The 8,718-nt window shown below is 34.1% G+C and overlaps 1 long non-coding RNA gene across 1 annotated transcript; it reads left to right on the plus strand.

Moving 5' to 3' along the window:
- The first annotated feature begins 5,426 nt into the window (after nt 1-5,426).
- On the plus strand, nt 5,427-8,125 carry LOC308177154. The gene is made up of 3 exons (XR_013938928.1): nt 5,427-5,589; nt 5,794-5,927; nt 6,789-8,125. It is a non-coding gene; the product is annotated as an uncharacterized lncRNA (long non-coding RNA).
- The last annotated feature ends 593 nt before the right edge of the window (nt 8,126-8,718 follow it).

Here is an 8,718-nt window from a genome sequence, read left to right on the forward strand (position 1 = left end):
GTTTTGGTTGTTGAATAGAATCTCGTTGATTGTGTTTCTATTCTTTGATAGAATACAGACCAGATATCAGATTAGAGTATGGATGTTTTACATGTAATAAGTAAACAAAAGTGAAATTAATATACTATAGAAAAGCCAATACTGACTACTCAGTAATGAAAATATTAAACAAGGGTATGATATAAGGGAAAAAAATATTATATTTGAAGTGCAACCAACTGCTAGGATGTAATTTAATCATTTTAGAAATTGCATTAATATTATGGTAGAACTTGTATTATAAGACATTTTTAATAATAAAAAATCATAACACTGATTTAGCAGTGGTGGTTATTGTGGGATGACATTACAAGAGCATTGTTAAAGAAATAGCTTTAAAGAAAAAAAAAACTTGTAGATCACATAAATGAACAGATTTTCTATGAGTGAATGAACCTTCTCCAAGCTTTTAAGATGTCAGCCACCAGCTTTTTTCAGTTACTAAATACGAAAGTGTTATCATTCTGGTAATGTTACAACAGAGTAAACATAATGTACACTAAAGAACAATTTTCCAAACGGCCTACATTATTTCTGGATCCAAAATAACAACTGAAGTTCACAAATTACAGAGCAGGAAAGGCAGCTGGAGATGCATTTTTGTAAGAGCAGCTCTGAACCATTTAAAAGGTCGAAAGTTGGTCTGAACTTCCATTGTAACTTCAATACAGGTATTTAGCTAGAAAAAGCAATTGCAGAATTTTCAGACCAGCCTATGATAACCATGTATAATTCTTAACGTTGTATTACTGATATTACTTTAGACCTTTTATGGAAAGATAAGCATTTTTAAAGTTGTCATCTCTTCTTGCTGCCACAGCTTCAGTTGTACCATGAGAAGGAAATCAAAAGGAAAATAAATATTCAGAGAGTCTATTCAGCATTACTTTTTTTTATTATTATTTATTTTTTAAAGGCACCATTCTATACAAGAAAACATTTGGGGTATATGAAAATTTGACTGCTTTTAGAAATTACTTTAACAAACAAGATCCTAGAACATCTGATGAGTAGTATATATAGACAGTACAAATTGAACAGCCGAACCTCTCAGTCAGACCCATCTTTCTTTAAATGAGAAGGAAGGAAGCACTCAGCTTTTCTGTAGGAATGCGCAACTCACAAAACAAAGCCACGGAGAAATGACGGTTGTCTTTTCAGGGGAATGCAAAATATGGGGTTTTGGGGTACATGCTATCCTGTGCAATTGGGAAGGATTATGACTTCTTCCGTATCAGGTATATAATTGGCCAAATACACATCGGAAATGAGGCACTCTGAGAAAAAGGCTCTTCCAGGTAATTTAGTGTTGCCATCCCTTGTCTGTCGGGTATTACTTGACATTGAATTTTGCAAAAAGCCAATGTGTTCTGCTTTTACTCCAGACTATCATTTTATGTCATTTTCTTCCAATTTACTGTTTATTAGAACATATTTTAATTTGATCAAACATAGCGTATTCTTGTTATGGCATCTTGGAAACTCCACATACAGGCAAATTTGCTCAACAGTATATCACAGGTATCACTGGTATCTGTCTTCACAGACCAACGTACCTTAACACTAAATGTAACAGCATACGTTGCATTAGTTTACCATAAATCGTTTAAATATTCTGGCTGGTAAGATAACGATCCATTGTAGAATCCTGCCTCTTACACTGACTGTATTGGAATTCAGTAATTTCCTCAGAACATTTCTCTCAAGGACTAAACAGGATGTCTATAGGGCTATCATTGAATATTAAAGGACTGAGAAGAATTCTAGTACAGACAAGATTTTGTACTTCTTCTTGAGTTATGTCAAGGTTGTGAAAGTACTCAGTATAGCAGTCAAGACAGAAGCTCATGATGGAAAAACATAGTAGCTGCTATCATTTCTTCTGCCACCTTCTTGAAAGTCTCATTTGCCTTTCGAGTCTAATAAAATCATCTTTGTGTTCTGGAAATCAGTAAAAGCAGAGAAAAGCTTGCTGCAAGTCTCTCAACAAAAGCTTGTCTGTTTGCTTATATTTTCTGTAGAAAACTCACCAAACTAACAAGTATCACGAATAGTCACATGTTGTAAGATAAATCACTGTTAAATTTCATGTTATGTATTCAGTTTAGACATAACTTCAGGTCTGCTGTAGACCAGGAGCATGTGGATCATGCGATGGTTATCACAAAAAATGAAACAACAGGAAAACATCTAAGGAGAAAGAATGCTCAAAAGCCAATCCAGCTTTGCAGTGCAGGCGAAGGCACACCTGCATTAGGTAGGACAGTGGATCTGTGACCTCAGACTCTTACTATTTTGTCTGTACTCTTTTGCATGTCGTGCTCCTCAGGTTTCCGCTTAGCTCTTGATCCTTATTAAAACTAATTTATCCATGTTCTGCTTGCACGGGGTAGGGGATTGGGATATTTTTTTATCACTAAGGATGACTGGAAGCCTTCATTCTCTGCAATGGGTCACCAAAGAAAATTTGATTTGTGAGGTAACAGCCTCTTATTTTTTCTATCTGGAAAGATTTTCATCATCTTACTATTTCTGAGGAACTCTGACATGTACCAAGTAAGAAGGAGCATAGAGAAATCACTTGGTCTACCTGAGAAGCTGGTAACGTTCTCAAACTAGTCTATTATAATCACCTACAGCTGTTTAAACATCAATCTAAATGATATTCTCAAAAAGTGGTTTCAGAAAAATTCTTTCTCATTCCTTTTTATCCTTTCAGCCTGCAAATAGATTATAAATGGAACTGCAAAAGCAGAATGCAGCAGTTTATACACACTTAGCAGAAATACTGAATCCTTCCTGTGAAAGGATTAACAGCTGTTAGGTCAGTATTTGTAGAAGCATATCCTATTTTTACCCTGCTCACAACTCAGCTGGAAGCTGAAGTTTAACTTGATTTGAAACAACCAAATCAGCATTTGAATACAAGACTGACTTACATAGAGAGCAAATAATTATATTTAATAAGCACATGTTAAATGAGATGTTGGATGCTTTGTAGGTTGGAATACAAACAAACTCTTAAGAGAAGAATAACAGCAGAATTGCTTGTTAACTGCCATGAGAAGCAACCTTACATCTGGAACTCTGCCTATTGCTCTAATTCAGAAAAAAGGTAAAGCACAAACTATTTTTTTAAACATATATTATTTTAATTAATCTTTGCTCCTCTCTAGTTTTAGTGGGGATAAGGAAAAATATCAGCGTCTTTGTGTATATTTAAGAATTTTACATTCTCTAACAACTTTATATCATAGAGTTTGTGACTAATTTTGTCTGGCATTCGATATTTACGGATTTTTAAAATTTTAAATTATGAATTAATGAAGTTGAACTGCTATATTCTAATGTATATTGATGGATTATAGGTATTTACTATACAAGTTTTAAGAAGTATCTTCTGTAAGTTTTATTTTGTACTTAGCTACGCTCCATAAGCTAAATACATTTTCCAAAACTAACCGTACTTTAGATCTGAATGAACTCTGAACTCTCTCTAAATATAATGCTCTTCCAAACTCCAAGCCTGTAAAGTATTCTTCACTTAGTTATGCTGTGAAACATAGAAAAAAGAATTAAGCCTATGTAAGGCCTACTACTAATAATCATAACCTTTTTGTTGTTGTTGTTGTTACTGATCTCTAAAACTTTCAGGTTTCAGACTTAGAGTGTGGTACCAGAACAGTGATTTATTTATTTATTTTTTCTTTCCAAGAGAAAGAAATGGATTTTCATTCTTTCCCTGAGGCAGGGCATAGGTTCTAGCTTTGATAGTTTCTGGCACATAACATGTATGGGATCTTCTTGAAAGTCCTTAAATCCCTGGAGTAGTCCTGTTGACTACTGTGCACAGTAACTTCCTCAGCAACTGCATCTGAAGCAGACATAGGAGAAAAAAAATGTCCACACAGAAAAGAAACCAATAGATCATCATATAGATTATGTTATTTCCTGTCAAAAATGGAAATAATATTATATATTCCCTCTTTAAAGGCTTTTATGAGTCACTGTGTCTGTTTCTTATTTTATGAGTCATTGATAGGAGAGAGATTAATTAAAATGTCCTTGTCTGCTAAAAATACATAAATAGTATATTTGTTCTAAGTGAAAGGATCAGTAAAGTCTAGCATCATTTGTAAGTCTGTATATGTTTCCAAGGACTCTTCAAAATTAACATGAGGGAGGGAAGTAGAAAACATCTCTATGAGATCTGAAAAATGGCAATTTTGTCTTCATGTTTTTCCCCATCTACAGTAGAAGCAGAAGCTGCTACATATAAAATGCATTGACACAACAAAAACTAAAAAGTAAATAAATACTAATTTAACATAGGTAGCTTCATTTAACTGGGGGAAATTGTGTTTTGTAAACAAGTATATAGCTAATTATAGCTAATATAACTTTCTTAAGGCTAGAATAGCAAAGTTTAGGTTAACATTCACCATAAAAGGAAAAAAAAAAGCACTAACACTGAAAAGATTTAGAAAAGATCTAGCGAGAGCTTGCTATAACACTTCTGTAAAGAAAGTTCTGTAGGATGTCTTTTTTTTTTTTTCCTGAGTCAAATGGAAGAAATCTGATAAAGCTTTATCTAAGTGTTTGAATGCCTTTTCACATTCCACAGTTTAATAGTACCAGGCCTGTTTATATCATTTTTCCTCTTAATAAAATAAAATAAAGTTGTTCTTTGCTGTTTTTCATATGTTCCCTAAAGATTTTCATCTTGCAAATATAAGAGATTAATTATTTCTATAATGGAAGGCTTAGCACTCCCATGAGTAGGTGTTTGTTTTTTTTTTTCTGTTTAAAAATCATCATAGGTATAATAAAATTTGAGTAGTTCATGACCAATGCAGATGCTTCACAAATTACTGGAGTGGAAAAGAAAAAAAAAAAAGAGAGAGAGAGAGAAAAGAAATCCTTAAAAAAGAGAGGATTAAAAATTAAACTAAATAAAACTGGTGCCATTAATGGATAGTAGCATTCAGGGCAAGGCCACTGAGAATAAATTAAATGAAAAAAGCGTAATAAGCGTACTACAATAGCTGACACCTAAACAACCTTTAATGTTTTTGTGGTTTTTCCCTCTAACTTTGCAAGAAAGGTTCAGGAGGGTGATTACATAACAGCCGCCAAGAGAATTTTTCTCTACTGCTGCTAAAGTGTATTGAACACTTTTCTATATACATCATATTCTATATTGGCAAATGAATTTGGATTTCTCTGTTCTCATTTACATCAGTGGAACTGTTGCCTTCAGACAAGTAGGTTTTAGATCTGTGAATGACAGGTCTGTGCCTAGCTCATGAATAGAAAGGTATGTGACATCAATACTGTGCATCCTATTATCTATTTCTTCTAATAACTTTGCATTCGTTTTGAACAGAAAGCAATACAACTTTAATGGAAACAAGGAACGTTCCAGTGCTCCAATCTGAAGAAGAGCTCCCCTGGACAGATGGAGTTGCTTGTCTACTCTATTCCTGTCGGACTATAAGGCTTTGCCCTCCAAAAGCTGCAAGAACAGTCTAACAAGACACAACGTTTAGTGTGGGGATTGCAAAGCTTTATTTTTCTAATTGTTTTATATTCATTTCCTGGTAATATAGGAATACTTTAATGACTGTGAGACCCATGAGAGAGTCTTTAAGCTACTCTTGTGTTTTCTGGGTACTTCACAAGTTCCCAGCAGAATTTAAACTGGGTCTGGTAAAGTAGACATTGAATGTTCTCTCCCTTTTTCTTACCTTTTAGGAAGTAACATCAAACTGCCTTTTAAAAAATGATTCTACATTTATGATTCAGTGCAGAACCGCAGCCCTAGGGCCAGCCAGGAAAAGCTCCTGTAAATCATTCAAAGCAGGGAGACAATAACACCAATATTTAAGGTCTGTGTTTAAATTAGTTATGTTTGTAAAACAAAAGCAGTTGTGTCTGATAGAGTACTAACATTCCAACATATTTTTGACCTCTCATTTCTCACTGTAGTCTTTGCTCAATTTTCATCACTGTTCACTGAACAGCTTCGTTTTTACTTACATATTTGATTTTTTTAGAGTATTTATAATTAAAGTAAATCCAGCATGCCATAGTAGTAGACTACAGTCTTGCCATTGTGGAACAGTACTCTACAATGCTGAATTTCGACTTCATAAGAAACTATTAAATTACACTTAAGGATGTGGTTTATGCTATATCTAGTCCAATTTAGCCGTGAGTGATACTAAAAGACGTGGTCCTATCTCCAATTCCTCTTGCCTGTATATTCCCTCCATTTAGCAATCAATCACATGTAAAAACATCAGAAAACTGATTTAATGACCACCCTACCCACCAAATACTAGTTTTCCATGAGGTTACTAAACTGACTCAGTCCATGCCACTGAATCTAATGCACTTCAGCTGTTCTGGAGAACTTTAGTTTATCTATCACATTATTTCATTAATTTATAATATTTTGTTACTTTTGTTTATATATACTGTGCAATCATGCTCTAAACTAGTAGATTGTTAGTAGGTTTCTGACCCCCCCCCCCCTTTGTGTATATTTTAGACTGCTTTTTTTAAAAGGTAGAAGGCAATTATAACATTTCAGCTAAGTCTTTGTTATTGACACTGTTAACCTTTCTTGAAACCTTGGAAGTAGTATGCTGCATTTTTGTCAAGTATTACTGCTGGCATTAGAACCATTTCCTGATTTATTATTATGTGTCAGTTTAATTAACATGCTGTTTTACTCCCTCTTCCAGATTGTTAATGAAGATGTTAAATAAACAGGACCAAACAGTGATCCCTGCAGAGCTCCACAAGACACCTCCCACCAACTTGATACATTGCCATTTTTCATTACCCTTTATTTGCACTCAGCCAGACATTTTTAAATCCAAGCGACAGTACTCCATGTCCAAGCCAATTTGAATTAATTTTGCAAGTTAAGATTCTGTAAGACCCTACATCAAGTGTTTTACTCAGACCAGATATATTACACATGCCTTCATCCACTAATTTTCTAAAGCTATCAGAAAAAGCAATCAAGCTTTGAAGATTACTAGACCCAGCCAGCTTTTTGCTGGTCTATTCACTTACAAAACCAATCCTGGCATTATTAAAGAATTGTCACTCCTTTAGCCGATGACTGATTTAAAATAATGTATTTTTCTAATCCACTGACTTCCCAAAATATAATACAGCACTGATTATTCTTCCTAACTTTTAGTTTAGGGCTATATGGTATGTGGACTTATGTTTTGATTGACAGACTCGTGTTTTTCTTGAAAAGGATCTGTGATTTCTGTAGCATAGCTTGTGTTTATTTTACCTGTTTCCAGCTGTTAGATTGTATAAACGGTTATTACTTACTCCCAGTATGAAGGCAAGTAAGTCCTACAAAACCTCTTTAATCATATCAGTGAAGAAGCATCAGACTTGCAGAAGGGACAAAAACACAATATGCAAGGTCTAATTCTAGACATACTAGATTTATTTTTTTTTCACAGTCAATGCCAGTCAAAATAAACCTTCTCTTCTTATTTAACACATTCCTTTCCCCTATATTTTATTGCTTACTCATGTTATAAAGCGTTGTGCCTAAAACTTCTAGTCAGTTTGTTTTTTTCTCTTATGGCACATCCATTCCTTATTGTACTGTCTCCCAAATCTGGCCCCATTCCTTTAACACTTGTACCCTTCCTAACAAACTCTTGTTGTGGTACTGAAGCAGTGTGTTCCAGATGAAGCCTGGGGCACAGAAAAACCTGATGACTTATTTCATTTTACATGTAGACTCTTTGGTAAAAATGGGAACGTTTCAGATATAGTGAAGTATTCCTCCTAAACACCTAGTCAATATGCTAAATATGAAGCCATTCCTTTACAGATGCCCTTACTAAAGACTCTTTCTTATTCTTGCTAGCATTATTCAAATACAGTTCCTGGTGACCTCTTAGATGGGGCCCAGTTCTACCTCTAGTTTGCTGTGTTTTTACTGAAATGGGTCCAAACAGTTTATTATTGTGTTTCTCAAAATTCTTCATACTGCCAGTCAGCTTTTTCAATGTAAAATTTTCAAATTAAAATATTATACTTACAAAAATACTGCCTTTTTTTTTTTCCTAATAACTTCCATAAATTTAGGTCACCAGGATCATACAATAGGTATACTGTTTATTAGTTTTTTTTCTTTATTTACTAAATTCTATTTATCAGATTAGTAGTATCTTGATTTTATGTTTTTCAACACATAGTGGAATGATTACATCAGAATGTTTAGTTCTTAACTCCTTTGCATGCATGCATGCGTTCACGAAGGCAGAAAATACATTGATTTTCTTCCCAATGATAAGAGAAACAGAGGTCATATGTCCCCAAAAGTCTCATTTCAGCAAGATGCACGCACAGAATACAGCACAGTTCACTCAAGGAGAATGAAACATGCCGACATTTGAGCAAGTGTATCATTGTTGGCTTTGATTTCCCAGAGGGAAGAATATCAATCAATTTAATAATTCAAGATTTCTTTTTAAAAATCTCTTATTAAGACATAAGCTATATTGTATGATCCTGTTGTGATTTGGAAACAGATAAGCAGGCCTCCTTTTTCTCTTTTCAGTCTTTTAAAAATAATCCTATGCTAGATGGTTCTGCGCATATTATGAAAAGCTGTGTACACATTTTGGACTC

This window comes from Anser brachyrhynchus (genome assembly GCF_964034855.1).
Source record: "Anser brachyrhynchus genome assembly, chromosome: 13".
NCBI lineage: Eukaryota > Metazoa > Chordata > Aves > Anseriformes > Anatidae > Anser > Anser brachyrhynchus.